The sequence below is a fragment of the Triticum dicoccoides genome, chromosome 2B (assembly GCF_002162155.2).
Source record: "Triticum dicoccoides isolate Atlit2015 ecotype Zavitan chromosome 2B, WEW_v2.0, whole genome shotgun sequence".
In the NCBI taxonomy this organism is placed as follows: domain Eukaryota; kingdom Viridiplantae; phylum Streptophyta; class Magnoliopsida; order Poales; family Poaceae; genus Triticum; species Triticum dicoccoides.
The window spans coordinates 798,261,751-798,262,488 of record NC_041383.1 but is presented as its reverse complement, the minus strand read 5'-3'; positions in this window follow the sequence as shown (position 1 = coordinate 798,262,488).

The following is a 738-nucleotide window of genomic DNA, read 5'->3' as shown; positions in this document are numbered from 1 at the left end:
GGGGGGGAAACTTGGCAAAAAGAAAAACACTAGGCAAATATTTGGACACATGTCAATCTTAACCGTGGTTTACGGTGGACGGACAGTGTTATTGCCTTGTCGAGTGTAAAACACATGGTAAACAAGTAAAATCCAATAGCATGCATGTATACATTTGGATTATTAAGAGCAAAGTTTTGAATTTTTATTTTATTTGCTACTTTTTTGTAATATTTGAGAGGATTTCATAAAATATGTGATCTACATGACTTAGAAACCGAAGCATTCCCAAGAAAGAATCACAGTTTTGAAAGACAACGTCATAGTTTCTAAAGCGTGGCGATAGTTACTTCACCGTTTGACCTCAAAGTTGTTTCTACACGCAAGATACAACATTACATGGTCCATGTTAAAGTTTGGCATTATTTAGGGGTCAAATTCTATGTTAAATAAGTAAATTGATTTATATTTATCTGATGGGCATACATTTTACCTATAAGTACATGAAAAATGCTAAATAATTGGTAGGAAGATAACATTTAAGTTAATGAGTATATTTTTAGTATTATACAAAGAGTATTTTTAGTAAAAAGATTGTTTGACATGTTAGTTTCAGAAATCTTGCTCAACCAAATTCCTTTAAAATGTAAGCAAATTATTAAAAAAACACTTTCATATATACAAAAAAAATATGTGAACCTCAGATGTACTTATGTGTTTATGTCTATTTTAGTATCTCTAAATATCCCGGTAAAGCTC